Source organism: Callospermophilus lateralis, chromosome 8, assembly GCF_048772815.1.
Source record: "Callospermophilus lateralis isolate mCalLat2 chromosome 8, mCalLat2.hap1, whole genome shotgun sequence".
NCBI classification, from domain to species: Eukaryota; Metazoa; Chordata; class Mammalia; order Rodentia; family Sciuridae; genus Callospermophilus; species Callospermophilus lateralis.
This window is the reverse complement of record NC_135312.1, coordinates 88642693-88656357: the sequence shown is the minus strand read 5'-3', so window position 1 is coordinate 88656357 and position 13665 is coordinate 88642693. Positions and strand designations below refer to the sequence as shown.

General features: G+C 38.9%; 1 protein-coding gene across 1 annotated transcript in view; it reads left to right on the top strand.

Moving 5' to 3' along the window:
* The first annotated feature begins 10150 nt into the window (after nucleotides 1-10150).
* Tet2 (tet methylcytosine dioxygenase 2) overlaps nucleotides 10151-13665 on the top strand; it is a 124501-nt gene continuing 120986 nt past the window's right edge. Inside the window, exon 1 of the mRNA XM_076864461.2 lies at nucleotides 10151-10236. The gene's annotated coding sequence lies outside the window, so the exon portion shown is untranslated. The remainder of the gene's footprint in view (nucleotides 10237-13665) is intronic.

Sequence of the window (13665 nt, the reverse complement as noted above, 5' to 3'; positions counted from 1 at the left end):
AATTAAAGTTGGCTCATTTGTTTCCATTTAGTTATGGAAAGAAGACTGAAGAGAACTTGAGTCAGAATTTATTACCTACCTGCTCCATGACACTAAACAAATTACCTGTTCTTTGACATATTCCTATATGTGTTAAATACATGTTTCCTCATTAAAAAAAATAAAACTCCACAAGATGGGGGTTATAATAGTCTTACATATTTTAAAGATTACTGAAGGGCTGGAAGTGCAGCCCAATGATAGAATACTTGCCTAGCACATTGAGAGGAGGAAAAAAAACTTTTTTTTTTGGTAGGATCTTAGTAGCAAAGTTTAGACTGCACTCCTGGACCTGCCATTCACTTACAGAAGACTGAGTTTAACATTTTCAATTATTATACTTTTCTTTTTCATTGTTTTTTTTCTGTATTTTCTTTCTAATTTTTAATAACTATTTTTGAGTTTGCACTGTCATTATCTTTAACAGCTGTCCTCATTCATCAAAATTATGACTTTATCCTTCCCCCAAATTTAAATCTAGAGAGACTCTTCTAGTTCTGGCTTTCTATTAGACAGTGCCTACTGACATTTTGTGATTTAAGGGATTCAGTATAGTTTCTTTCATTAAGATAGGTATCCTCACACTAGGATCAGCACGCATCTGATAACCTCCAGCACATACTAAATATACCTTTCCCTGTAGCTCTCTCCCTTACATTTCCCTACCCAGCATAACTAAAGCAGGTGATCAGATGAGTGAAGACTGGGGACCCCCAATGAAATGCTCCTTTGAGATTTGTTTTTGATGTCCTAACTTACTGTGTAGCTAACCTTTCTGTCAGGAACCCCTGGTTTGTGGTTAATGCCTGGACATAATTTATTCTCTTGGGAATACAAGTCATTGTGAAATGAAAGACAATTGCCTGGCAAACAACCCATGTTCAATCTAAAGACATGCCTAATTACTGATAGATCAAGGGGGTTTTCTGCCAAATAGTAATAATATTGTACTCTAGGATATATAAAACAAGAAAACAAATTTAGCAGAAGTTGTTAGCATACAGAGCTGTGGGAAACTACTTGGCTTCCCATGCTCCCGAAGGCTCTGATTTGGCATTGAATAATCTCACTGTATTTCTACTCACATCATTAGAAAGTATGAAAACACTTCAGAAGATTTAAAGAAAATTGGTTATCAAATAACAGCTACTCCTTCCTTCCTTCCTTCCTTCCTTCCTTCCTTCCTTCCTTCCATCCTTCCTTCGTCTCTTCTCCATTCAGAATAACTGTAAGAAAGGAAATTTCTTAAGAAATTTCATAAGAGCCTAAAATTAGTTTAATCTCTATAGGCATTCTTTCCAGTAAGAATTGTAAAAGTTTTTTTTCCATGATGCAATATAATATACTCATAAACTATTGCATGGTTATTATTTGTGGAAAAGAAAAAATAAATTTATCTACTTGCCAGGATGACAGGAATTGTTTAAATATTTTAGAAAAATTTTGACATCAGTCAACTGACAGAATTTTCAAATAAGAACAAAAGCCTCCAAATATTATCCACCAACTATACTCAAGTACCTTCTAAAACTTCTTTCTCTCTACTGTTTTAGGATATCAGTCCTTCCAATTATGTTGCTCCCAGTCTTTCTTCTCCACTATAGTTAATGCCTCATTCTGCAAGCAGTAGTTGCTCATCTCTTCCTTGAAGATTATATTTGTATCATTACAAGAGAATTCAGGATTTAATACACCTGAAAAATGAAAAGAGTCACAGATAGCTTGCTGGGTTTTTGCCAAAGGTGTCAGGGCTTCATTATACACAGAAAGATACACATTATTTGGTCTTTGCAATGAGATGATCTGTGAATTATAATATTGTGTGTCTTTAAAAAAAAAACTTTTTTTTTTTTTTGCAACTGGGGATTGAACCTAGGGTCCCTGAACCAGTGAGCTATATTACCTTGCAATAATCCTGCCTCAGCCTCTCCAGAAATTGGAATTACAGACCTGTGCCACAGTGCCCACTTTCTATTAAATATTATTAGCTATTAATTACAAGCATAAATACTGAATGTTTTTACTGAATTTTCACACAGTAAAGTATCCCAGTGATTTTCTAGCAGTTATACATCTGATTGCTCGCGAACCTTCTATAAAGTATAAGGTACAAGTTATAAGCCGTATCCCAGACTTTATCATAAAAATCTCCAAAAGGATGCTGGGGTTAAAGAAGTGAAACCTAATTGTGCATATTTTTTTAAAGCTCCCTAGGTAACTCTGACTTGCTTTTTTTTTTTCTTTTTTTGCAATTGTAAGGTTAAGTATGATATCATTCTGTCTATATTATACCCAAAGACCCATGCCCTATTAACAATTTCAGTAGATGGCGCTCTTTCCACCTGCCAACTTCCTTACTTGGCGGAGAGAACCCTAAGTGTTCATGGAAGTCAAGTGCAGAGCAAAGGAGCAATTCTGGCTTTTACAGTGGCAGTGGCCAAAATGAAGTTCAATCCCTTGTTGATGAAAGAAGCAAGAACTATAAAATTCACTTCCATTGCATTTCCTACATTCACAGAAGATTATATGTCTTATGTGTTCCTGAAATGAAATGTTCTCTCTCTGTTTATCAGAAAGCATAAGAATTTCAAGTTGTGTAAGGATAATATAAAGGTCAACAAACCGGAAAACCAGTCCAGGTTTACCCTAGGAAATATTCCATCTATGGCATATTTGAATGAGAGCATCAGGGAAAGGCTAATGGTACAACTACCCAGGTGGGTACTCACCCTTGCAAGATGACTATCGCGCTAGGCCTAAACTGAACAAAGACCACCCAAAACTTCGTTCACAAAACTTAGTTCTGAGTGCTTGTCTTGTTTACATGCTATATGTCCTTGAGTAAGCCACAGTCTCACTTTTTATACTTACATGATAAGAATTATATTAAAAGGTCCTTGAACAGAAAGCTGAATCTCACCAAGTAGGAAAAAAGAAGAGCAAATGTAAGACAAAAGCAATTGAGAAGATGCAGGAATAAAGTAATCTTATATCAAACTCCCATCAAAAAACTGCTAAAATGAAGAGAGAAGGATGCAATTCACTTTTGCCAGACCAATATTGAAAACAAATAGTAGAACTTTGCAAATGATTTGTTAGTGTGGTAATACCTATGTTAAAGTGGTTGAGAGGGAGGGCTGTGGTATCACATTTGTTTATTATACAAATTTACCATTCTTCCAAAGGATTCAAGCAGGCCAATTTCCTAGCAGAAAATTAGAAACCAAAGACCCACACTCAGTAGAGATTTAGGTATAAGAGTTTACATAATATATAGCAATACACACACACACACCCACAAAGGTATGTATATACAGCTTTAAAGTCAGACAAACCTAGACATAGACAATTGTTCCAGCTCATTAATTCCACTCATGTTACTAAAAAGTTAATTCTCAATGAGATATTACCTACCTCACTCAGTTGCAACAAACATTAAATTAAAAGAGATAATAAATGTAAAACGAATATCTCAATGTTTGATGCATAGTCAGTATTTAACAAATATCTCTGAAGTGTTAAGAAAAAATAAATGTAGATGCTGAGATCATTTATTTATTTATTTATTTGCTTTTTTTTTTTTTTTTTTTTTAAGCTGGTGATTGAACCTAGGGCCATTCTACTACTGACCTACAACCCTACCCCTCAATTTTCTTAAAAAAATTTGAGGCAGGGTTGCATGAAGTTACCTGGACTAGCCTCTCACTTGTGATTTTCTTGCCTTAACTTCCTGACTCACTGGAACTACAAGTGGGCACCACTGCACCTGGCCAGATACTTATATTTTTTGAAAATAGAAAATTATTGTGAATTTTGAAGATAATACTCATGTATCACTCAGTATTAATAATCATGAGAAAAACTTAAGAGATTAATAGGAAAAAATATAGGGTTAGCTTTTTTTTTAAGTCTGATATTTGAGATGTGCACCTTTGTTTACAGGCTTTATAAACTTGAGTCACTTAATCTCACTTTTCATACTTATAGAAATTATAGGGGCTGGGGTTGTGGCTCAGTGATGGAGCCCTCGACTATCACAGGCGAGGCCCTGGGTAGGAACCCAGCACCACATAAAAATAAACAAATTAAATTAAAGATACTATGTCCAACTATAGCAGAAAGTAAAAAAAAAAATTAATTATCATTTTGAATATGGCATAAGGTTTTGAATATTCATAATGGTGTACATAAATGCTTTAAAATCTATGAAGTCCTATGTAGATATAAATGGTACTAAAGTAATTAGTAATAGCAAAAATTTATTTACTATTGAAGTTCATTATTGAAAATTTACACTCAAAGTGAGATATTATAAGTGAGTTAGCAAATTTGGATTAGAATAAAAAGAGTGGTTACTGAATTGTTAAATCAAAATCTGAAGAGAAAAGATGTTCCCCAAATTTAAGATCAACATTAGCAACATAGTTGTAATACTTTTGGAGGAATTCTCATGATATTCATCCCAATAATAATTTTAATTGTCTTTTTACAGTGTTCTTGGCAATATCTTAACAAGATTAGACTTGAGTGTCCTTCTTCATCCCCACTAAATTGGTACACATGCTGGGCACAGTGTGCACATGTGTGATCCCAGAGACTTGGGAGGCTGAGGCAGGAGGATTAAAAGTGAAAAGCCAGCCTCAGAAATTCAGTCAGGCTCTAAACAACTTAGGAGACTCTCTTTCAAAATTTAAAATAAATAAGTAGGGCTGGAAACTTGTCAAGTGCCCCTGGATTCCATCCCCATGTAACAAAAACAAAAACAAACAAACAAACAAAAAATGCTGCACACACTGGATAGCTCCTGATTTGAGGATAGGATTGTACAATTTATATGTGCTTTTTTAAACTTTCTAAATTATATAAGGATACATTAGCTAGATCAAATCAGATCCAGAAAAAAGCAAGTAGCAATCATATTAAGAAAAGATGGAAATGGAAGGAGACCCTCATTGTTATACAAAATTACATATAAGAGGTAGTGAGGGGAATGGGAAAAAAATAAGGAGAGAAATTAATTACAGTGGATGGGGTAGAGAGAGAAGATGGGAGGGGAGAGGAGGGGGGATAGTAGAGGATAGGAAAGGTAGCAGAATACAACAGTTACTATTATGGTATTATGTAAAAATGTGGATGTGTAACCGATGTGGTTCTGCAATCTTTGTAATTTTTGAATAACCAATAAAAAAATTAAAAAAATTAAAAAAAGAGATACTATCGAGGCTCTCATGATATTATGATACCTGACTTTAGGCAACAATACTTTTTATTAATAATAATAATAATTTATATGAATAAGTTAGAGTTATATGTTGTATCTATTGAAGCTTTTTTTAAATTAGCATTCTATGTTAAATGCATACCTCAGTATGTTATGCAGTAATGTCACCAAAAAAAAAATAATCAAGAAAGCCCCTTCACAGCAACAAATGCAATACTATTTGAAGGTCAATTGCCTTTTAACCATGCAAAGAATCTTTATCCTGTTTTCCTTCAGAAATATGTTTTTAGAGATGAGAAACAACAGGCCATGATTTAATGTTTCTGTTAAACCACCATATTTTTTTTCAAAGCACTATGTATCGAAATATTGCTTTTCTCTTTTTTTTTTTCTATTAAAAAGAAAACCAAGTCCTTAAAGAAAATTTCCTATTCTGCAAGTGGGAGGAAATTAAGAATGTACCTGGTTTTTGTTGTTGTTGTTGTTGTTACAATGCAAAAAAAAAAAAAAAAAAAAAATGGAGGGGGCATTGCAAAGCAAACTGCTGCTGTCTGCTCTTTAATGGACAGCAACAGACACCACGCTGCTTCTACACTAAGAGGCTTGGTGACTGAGCAACTGAATTAGACAGCAGATGCCCAGGCCAATCAAGTCAGTTTTCTTACACAGAATAGTATGTCATGGAGTTTGTTCTATTAGTCTTTTTTCTCTGTAAAGGAAGCAAGAATTTCTCTGTGTGGAAACAGTGTTGCTATTTCTAGGTTAAGAAAAAAAAATGGGAAGGAATTCGACAATTGATTGTAAATATGTTTTAAAAATACATTATTCACACCTAAAGGAGAAGGAATCTCAAGTACGCATATAATTGATAAAAGCTGGCTCTGAATTACTCCTACAAATGTGCATTAATGTCCAGTAAAAAACTGATTATGCACACTATATCCCTTCTTTCCTGGAAACAGCAACTAAGAAATAAGGTTTTTTGTTGTTGTTTTTAATTAACAAAACATGACAAATATTTTAATGTAAAGATCTTCAAAATTTTACTTTTGCTGTTGAAGCCCCAGTGTCCAACAGGAGTAATCTACTTCCTTTTAAATTAATAAAAGACATGGTGGTTAAGGGTAGGGTGGGGTTTCTGAGAAAGAAGTTGGCAAGAAAATGTTCAGAGCCTCTTACAAAACCAACTGCCAGCCAAATATGACTCCAGATAGACAAAAACCACCTGTTTCAACAGATATTTTATTTTATTATTTTTATGTTACTAGGGAGTGAGTCCTGGGGTGCTCTACTACTAGGTTGCATCCCCAGCCACTGTTTTAATTTTATTTTGAGACAAGTCTCACTATATTGCCCAAGTTAGACTCAAACTTGCAAATCTCCTGCCTCCCAAATTGCCGAGATTACAGGACTGCACCAATGTGCCCAGCCAAATAGAGATTTTAAAAGATAAAATGAAGCTGGGCATGGTGGCATATGCTTGTAATCCTAGCAACTCAGGAATCTAAGGCAGGAGGATTGCAAGGTAGAGGCCAACCTAGACAACTTAGTGAGATCCTGTCTCCAAATAAAAAATAAAAAGGGTTGGGAATGGAGTTCAGTAGAAAAGCACTCCTAGATTCAATCCCTTCAACTGCAAAAAGGGGGGGAAAATGAGATGACCTCAATTATTCTTTTCCTAATTATAATACAAATAAAGGAACATAAGATACTTATATAAAATACATTTATATATTTTTCATACTTTATTAAACATATTAAGCATAGGCATAGCTGGATGTATAATCTCAGTGGTTCAGGAGGCTGAGACATGAGGATCGCGAGTGCAAAGCCAGTCTCAGCAAAAGTGAGACACTAAGCAACTCAATGAGACCCTGTCTCTAAATTGTCTCTAAATAAAATATAAAATAGGGCTGAGGGTGTGGTTTAGAGGTTTAGTGCCCTTGAGTTCAATCCCTGGTACCAAAAAAAAAAAAAAAAAAGAAAAAAAAGGCATAATTACTTATATATTCCTACAGTCAGTCAAGAAAACACTTGGATACACATGGTTTGCTACTGGTAATAGTTAACATCTACCTGAGCACTTACCTGGTATCTTAGTCCTCACTACAACCCATTGTTTTGCAAACTGTTAAATGGATGAAGAAACTGGCACAGAGTTAAGTAGCAGGGTCAAAGTCACACAGTGGGCAAGAAATGGAGACAGTATTCACTCAGTCTGTCCAACTCCAAAGTCCATGCCTTCAACATTTCTGCAATACTGTGCATTACCTATGTCTTGGTCTTGGGAAACTGTTCTTCCTGGACTTGAAAATACAAATTACAAGAAAACCTTCAAATATTTTAGGATTTAAAGTGCATGAACAATTGTCAAGACCTCAATGACACATTGGTCAACAGCTGAAAATTTAAATTAGTATGAAATGCTTAGAAAATAAACACTTTAAAAAAAATCTTAGCCTAGCAAAAGCAGCAATTGAATTGTTTCAAAAAGTACTACACAATGTTTCATTAGGACACACTTTAAGAATTCTTAGTAACAATGTAACATGTAGAAAGAATTCCCTTTTTAAATACATTTTTTTTTTTTTTTTTTGGTTTTGGATATTGAACTCGGGGCACTCAACCACTGAGCCACATCCCAGCCCTATTTTGTATTTAAAGACAATTTATAAACAGGGTCTCACTGAGTTGCTTAGTGCTTCACTTTTGCTGAATCTGGCTTTGAACTTGCCATTCTCATGTCTCAGCCTCCTGAGGCACTGGGATTACAGGCATTTGCCACCACGTCCAGCCCCTTTTAAAATACTTTACAAGGATGAAATATACTGATTTCATAAAAATTGGGGTAAGGCCCTGCTCCCCGCCCCACCCTTTCCTTCCCTTCTTTCTTTCAAGATGCAGCATAGATTTTGTATGCCTGAGGTTGGATATCCCACTTTGTTGCCCAGGCTAGTCCAGAACCCCTGGCCTCAAGCCACCCACCTATTTCAACCTTGAGAGTAGCTGGTACTACAGGTACATACTACAACATGGATAAAGGCCTCACTTCTGAAGAAATTACTGTGGCTGTGGCTGTGGCTGTGGCTGTGGCTGTGGCTGTAGCTCATTGGTAGAAACTTTGCCTTTTAGAATATGTTAGGCCCTGGGTTCCATCCCCAGACAGGAGTGGGAGTGTGGTGGGGTGGTCTTAGAGTTAGGTTACAGACCAAAAAACCAAACCAAACCAAACAAACAAAAAACAAGTGTGCTACACACAATGGAATTAGTGCTGATTTAAGGTTATTGTAATTACAACTGATCACCTAAAAGATGTATTCAAATTACCTATTTAAAATGTAAATGTCACTAATATGAAAACTAACTTGAAAGGGCATTTTCCAAAAACTACTATCTGATATGATTCATGCAAGCTTTGTTCTTTATCTAGTCTTAAAAAAAAAAGTTAATGGTTAGAAAAAGAGCATTAAAATGAGAAGTAAAACTACTCAGCAATAGAAGAGAAAAACTGTCAGTGGAAGGGCGTTCTTACAGAGTACCAAATGTCAGGGGAAATCGAACGTTGGTCATTCGGAATTTAAGTGTTTATGGAACAGTTTCTTCATTAATTGTACAAGTGGAAATTTCCTCAAAATAGAGGAACTTAACGGAGGCAACTGTAGCATCTGAAAGTGCACGGTTATTTCTTACCAGCGAGAAGTAGAGGGTTACTGGTGAGAAACTCAGCTTGGATCCCTGAGACTCCCTCCCCTTCATAGCCCACGTGGCGAAAGTAAACAGAAGGTGGGCCGGGGCGGGGAGGAACAGGACTCGGTCAATTTCCTAATTTGTCAAGTCTTTAAAAATACAGGCCCCTAAAGCACTAAGGGCATGCCCTTGGTGAAAATGAGGAGTGCTTCTGCTGAGCAAGATTAAGGCGACAAGGAAGGGAGGATGTCACCGCAGAAGCAAGTGAACCTAAAAGGCGATGGGGTGCGGGCTGGGGAGGAGAAGGTAGATGGCACCAGGGTGTGCGTGAGAAAGGTGCCAGTGGGTGTGGTGGAGGAAGGGGTCCCTAAGGGATGTGTACTGGGATACCTCCAAGGAGGTGAGGAGCAGGACCTAAGGGGTGCGTGTGGGGGGTGGGCGCGGATACTTCTAATGGGGTGGTGGAGCACCGGACCAACAAAGTTTCAGGAAATTTGCGATCTTACATGCACGTCCATGCGCTGTGGCCACCTCTCCCTGGAGTCCTCCCTGAACCTTCTCCTGGGAGTAGACACCGTGCCAAGAGTGGGGAGCAGGGTAGGGAGTCCACTAGGGCAGAAGACCCAGGTGGAGGCCTAGCCGAGGGTTCTGGGTCCCCGGGGCTGGACCCTCCCCTGCACTCTGCCCTGGTCCCCCCTCCCCGCCCCCACCCCTCGCTCATCCGGGCGCACGGCTCCCCCCTTCTTCCAGCACCGAGTGAAGGCAGCTCTGGCCTGGGCTGCGCACCCCCATTGTACAGCCCCCGAGCTTTTCTGAGGGACGCCTTGGGCGGGGGACGGACTCCCTGGGAGCTGGAGCTGAGGGCTCCAGGGCGGCGGCAGAGGCCGGGGCGGAGCTGGTGGAGATCCGGGCGGAGGAGGAGAGCCGGGCACCGGAGGAGGAGGAGGAGAGGAGGAGGAGGAGGAGGCGGCTCGTGCGGAGGAGAGCCGGAGGCAGCGGCAGCAGCGGCGAGAGCTCTGGCGGCCACCGCCGCCTCCTCGCCAGCGCCGCGCGCCCAGGCCCGGCTCGCATGCTAGTCACGTCCGCCCCCTCGGCGCGGCCGCCCCGAGACGCCGGCCCCGCCGAGTGATGAGAACAGACGTCAAACTGCCTTATGAATATTGATGCGGAGGCTAGGCTGCTTTCGTAGAGAAGCAGAAGGAAGCAAGATGGCTGCCCTTTAGGATTTGTTAGAAAGGAGACCTGACTGCAACTGCTGGATTGCTGCAAGGCTGGGGGACGAGAACGAGGTCAGAGCGCTTCTCTTTTGCCGCGAAACTCCCCCTTTCCTCTCTCCCTCGCTTTCTCTTGGGCTTCCAGGGACTGGGGAGCAAACCTGGTAGTGTCACCCACAAATACCAAGAGGGAAGAGGGAAGCTTCACAAATTACTGGAGCTTCTTCAACATGGCTGACAAATATAGTTTTAATTCCCCCCCCCCACCCCTTTAAACCTGTAGTTCTGTGTCTCTTCTCTCTCCTACTCATGCTCGATCCCTCCTTCTCCAGAAAACTTACCTTTGTACACCGACCAGCCGGTTTCCCGGCCTTTTATCCTCAGGAAAGTGATTTTTCTTTCTTTGCTTTCCTTTTTAAAATAGTTCAGCTTTGGGGGGCACTACTTTCCCCTTTAATCCTCTTCCCCTATTTCTTTCGGGGAAGTCAAAGGAGTCTCTGGTTTATCCTAAACCACCCTGGGGAGAAACACGGACGGGGTGGTTTTGGACCCTTTTATCTGGTGAAGGGTTGGGGTCTGGGTCTTTGGCTTGTGTCTGCTGCTTCCTACCCCCTCGTCCCCCTCCTGGGAAGTGCACTAAGCGAATGTCACCGGGAGTGGAATTGGAAGACCCTGAGTGGAGTTTTGTTTTTTTTTTTTTTCTTAAGTCCGCGCGTTTTGTTAGTGGCGCTGAGTCAAAGAGGAAAGAATAGTTTCTCTGGTTCCCCAAACCAGACCAGAACCCACTTTTCTCAAGGTCCAGAAGCTCTGCGTGGGCAGCGCCTTCCAGTCTGGGAAATGTGTGTGAGAGAATTTGTGGGCAAATCTGTGTCCTGGCTTTGTGCTTCTCCCGAATCAGCTTCGTTCGGTTCCCTGGTAAGTGACAGGCAGACACAAAGGCAGGCGCAGGCCCGGGGAGGGGGGCGGGCGGGGGGCGAAGCGTTGAGAGTTGGTAGACTGCAAGGTCAGGGGCGCCTAAAGAAATGAAACCCAATCCTAGCAGAGAAGTGGAGAGCAGATTTGTAACAGTCCCATCCAATTTTTCTCTCTTGGCTTCTCTCTTTTCTTTGGTCTTTATCTTTCTGCCTTTCTCTATGTGGTCTGGATGTCCCTCTCTCTCCCCTCTCCCCTCTCTCCTCTTCCCTCTCTTCTCTCTCCTCTCTCCACACACACTCACTCCTCACTCACATCTTGCTGAGTCTTTTCTCTGGGACTGCTTGCCCAATGTTATGAAGCTAACGGGGTTTCTAAGGAGAGAGTTTTCTACCTATGACAAAGTGTGGCCTGAATAGACTCCTGGGAAGGTCGAATAAGAAATACGTGTTATTTGCTGGTTATTGACATGATGATATACTTTTAATGCATTAGGTGATTTCTCTCCCTCATCTAATGTTTAGAATTTGAAGCAAGGGTTATATTCAAATTGATTGTTTGAATTTTAGTGAGATGTTTCTGTGTTTGCCTGTCTAGGGAATAGAATACATACATGAATTTAAATCTCAAATCACACATTGTACTTTTCCCTCTCCAGTTAGGGATTATACTGGCAAAGTCCAAATCCAAAAATAGTCATTAACAAATGATCCAATGTAGAAATAATGTTGTATGTTAGGAGAAAAAGATATTGATGTGGTTTGGTTTGGTTTAAGACTGTGGGTATTGTTGCCTGGCTAATGAAATCATTACATTTGCATTTTAATGGAAAGTTGAAATACTAAAGGGGAGTTATATTCTTTTACATGTTTGCATGTGTGTTTTACAATAGATTTGGAATAGAATATAAATTTCAACAAAATATTGATTTAAAAAAATGTTATTAAGCAGAGAAGCATTAACGAAGCATTGCAGAGCTAAACTTCAGTTCAGGAGGCATTTATTAAATTGACATTTGATGGATAGAAGGAAAAGCATAATAATGGACATTGCTGTGCAGATCAGATTTCCAAAACTACTTATCCTTAGTAGTTCAGTTTGTAACTGTTTCTATTCAGATCTTTAAAAAGTGGCTAAGTTTGCTTTAATCATTCATACTAGAGGTTGTTTCATATGATTACAAGGGAGAAGCATTACTCATCTCTGTGGAGTACGTAGAAGCGGTTCATTGGTTAGTTCTTATTTGCCTTCAGTCAATAAAGAAAACACTGAGGAATTTTAGCTTAAATGTTTACTGTTTGTTGAGAAAACTATGGTTAATTATTTCAGCAATTCAGAATTAAAAAGAAATAATTTGTTTTGCTAACAGACTAGTGTCTAACTACTTTTTGTGGACAACTTTTTAAATATTTTGATACTTACAGTTTTCAAGCTTTTTAACACATAATAGATATAGTGTTTCCCACTGAAATCAATAAATTAGAATACTCTCATTGATTAATAATTTTGAATGTGACAATTGCAGTTCTTTGTTATTATTAAACTTAGTCTCTTGTTACTTTATACATCCTACTTTTATACTGAAAATAGTTGCTGGTAATATTACTGAAGGGGTTTCAATGAGTATGAGGAGGAGCTATGTATATTATTTCCCAATCTGAATAAAAGTAACAATTTCAAATAATTTACAATAAAAGACATAACCTCAGTTCTTCATTTATCATATGTGATACCACTTGGTGCTTAAAAAATTCCATAGATCATTCTTGGTTAGTTAAATTTAGGAGAGATAATGACAATAACAAGATAAAATTACAGTATTGTTTTACTTATTTTCTTATTGAACTAACCATTAATGCGAAATTAATTTGGAATGAAGGAAGTTACTTTCTTTAAATTCATATATTTGCTAATATCTCTTATCTCTCTCTCTCTCTCTCTCTCTCTCTCTCTCTCTCTCTCTCTCTCTCTGGTGGTGGTGGGGATTGAACCCAGAGCTTTGTGCATATGAGGCAAGCACTCTACCAACTGAGCTGTATCCCCGCCCCCCCACTAATCTCTTTTTAAGGCTTTCATTAGATCTGCTATTGTTTTGGTCTATGCCAGGAACCAGAGGGTTTGATATGGTTTTGATGCAGTGGCGTATGGTCTTAGGTATCGACAGGTCAACATTCTTCCAGAACAAGTGAAATGCACCTGCTGGACTTGTTATGACACACCTCCAAACTCCTTATTGGGCATTAGATTTGTATTAGGTGACAAAAACTGGACTCTGTTTTGGTTTCACTTGTTGAAGTTAGAATTTCTCTGGCAATTCCTCCAGGACTCCACCCACACACAGTATTGTAAGCCAAGTGTCACTATTCAAATGTATTTCCTTATTTGCTGACTTTATTAAGAAGTCCTTCTTATGATTCACAGACACACCTAGCAGAAACTCTGTTTTCCATCCTGCCCTAGTCCAAGTTAGTAAATTCTTATCAAATTACCTTGAAATAGCCCAGGGTGTTGGCACACACCTGTAATTTTAGTGCCTCAGTAAACTAAGGCAGGAGGATAGCAAGTTCCAAGCCAGCTTTAGCAAGTTAGTGA